The following is a 2,267-nucleotide window of genomic DNA, read 5'->3' on the forward strand; positions in this document are numbered from 1 at the left end:
TTATACCTTGAATATCTAATATCTCATGTAAAATAAATTATGTATGAGAACGCCCATTCTTCAAAGTTAGTATTTGATAATTAGTGAATTGGACTATAATTAGGCCCTAAAGAACCACCTTCTTGCATAGTTTTTGTGGTAAAAAATGATAATAAAATGCTCTGATTAGTACTTTTCATGCTTTGCAGGCTATATACAATAAAAGAAGTCTATGGAGTACTTTTGGGATCAATTATGGAGAAAAAGAGGCCAATCGTACAATATCCGCTAAGTGCACCACGCGAAGGCAGCAAAACCAGAACTGGATATGGACTGCCGCGGTCCCGGCGTAACCGCGGTCGGACCGCGGCAGAAGGCTGTTGCGGATTCTGAGAGGCTAGTTGGCCGCGGTCCTGGCGTAACCGCGATAGGAAGCGAAAAATTGAGGGACTGAAGTTCAAAACAGAGGATTTTTAGCCCAAAACCCTATATTAAACAATAGAATTCGTCCAAGGGAGGCAGGTAATGTTTTAGAAAGTACTTTGGCAAGAAAAACAAGTGTGGGAGATCACCCAAAACATCATATTTTCTTCTTCTCTTTATTTTTCTTGCAATTTTGATCATGAATATTTTCATAGTTTATTTACCCATTGTCATGAGTAGCTAAATCTTTTGTCTAGGGTTTTGATGGAACCTATTGAAGGATGAACTTCTTGATTATGTTAATATAGTTTGCCAGTTTAATCTCTATTTGTTCAACTACGTGTTTGTTATAGTTAATTGACAGGATCCTCAATTAGCTGTGCCTATTTAGTATGCATAACTCGGGAGAGAGTGCATTTTTAGGTAATTGTTGAACAACATCACTCCCAAAGTATAGGAAGGATCTATAACTACGGGTTTAAAGGCGGGATTAAGGATAACGAAGTCTTGGGTGCAATCTAAAGTGAACTGTAATAAACAAAGCCAGCTAGCGTATCTCGGAAGAGTGCATCTAGTAAATTATCGTGATTACTCGGGAGAGATTCACGGTGAAAAGAGTGTTCATGGTTGATAGAGATGTGTTGGTAAATCTTTATGAAACTTAAACAGAAGGGATTCCATCAATAGGGGAAATCACTACTTTAGAACCTTCTCAGTATTGTTCACAACTTAAGCTTATTTAGTTTACAACTATTTATTGACTTTCAATCTTAGTTATTAAATATACCATCAATTGTTATTCACAACGTTTTGGCGTCGTTGCCGGAGACTTAACGGTGTTATCAATTACAATTGAAAGAAGTACAAAAATTCTTATTGTAGTCATTTTTTCTCTATACCCAACTTTTTACATTGAAATTTTAACGTTTGTTGACCTGGTTGCACAGGTGCATGCCTAGAAACTCATCGAGATCTGGTGAAGTATTTGAAGCATTATCAGATTCCGAGAAAGTTTTCAAGGCCTTGAATCGGGCTAATCTGAAAAACAAACAACAACCAACAACTGCCCAATTCGAAACAGTCATGGGGGATTACGAGGAAAACCCAACGGTACCAATAGTGCTAGAGGCTGCTCTCTATGACTGGGCACAACCCACAGCTGAAAATCTGTCCACAACCATTGTAGTTCCGCAGATACAGGCTGAGTCATTCCAAATTACGAATAACATGTTGCACTTGTTGCAGAACAAGAGACTATTTTCGGGGTGGCAAGTCGAAGATTCTCAGCAACACTTGAAGAACTTCCTCTCTATCTGCAAAACCCAAAGGCAGCCTAACGTAACTCCTGAAGCAATCAAGCTGTTATTGTTTCCATTCTCAGTGACAAGAGCTGCCCAGACTTGGCTAAACTCACTTCCCATAAATTCTATAACAACATGGGATGAGTTAGTTAGGCAATTCCATAACAAGTTCCACCCACCCAATAAGACTGCTCAACAAATTGATGAAATTTTGAGTTTTAAACAGAGACCAATGGAGACACTGCATGAAACATGGGAGCGCTTTAAAGGGATGCTGGTTATATGCCCGCACCATGGTATTCCAGATCTGATGTTGGGGCAGCGGTTTTACATGGGATTGTCAGATAGCGTGAAGAACATTGTTGATGCTTCAGCTGGTGGAGCATTTTTGAGCAAAACATGGAGAGAAGGCCAGAGTCTGCTTGACAAGATGGCACAAAATTTGGGATGGACAACTAGGAATGCACCTATCACTCCAGTGGTTCACTTAGTGCCCTTAGATCCATCCAACTCTATGGCTGAAAATATGGCCACCTTATTGACACAGATGAGTATACTCACCAA

At 39.6% G+C, this 2,267-nt stretch overlaps 1 non-coding gene across 1 annotated transcript; it reads right to left on the minus strand.

The window, feature by feature from the left end:
* Positions 1–1,896: 1,896 nt before the first annotated feature.
* LOC138874333 (small nucleolar RNA R71) lies at positions 1,897–2,003 on the minus strand. Its single transcript, XR_011401372.1, has one exon. It is a non-coding gene; the product is annotated as a small nucleolar RNA R71 (small nucleolar RNA).
* Between the last annotated feature and the right edge of the window lie 264 nt (positions 2,004–2,267).

Source organism: Nicotiana sylvestris, chromosome 7 (assembly GCF_000393655.2).
Source record: "Nicotiana sylvestris chromosome 7, ASM39365v2, whole genome shotgun sequence".
Lineage (NCBI taxonomy): Eukaryota > Viridiplantae > Streptophyta > Magnoliopsida > Solanales > Solanaceae > Nicotiana > Nicotiana sylvestris.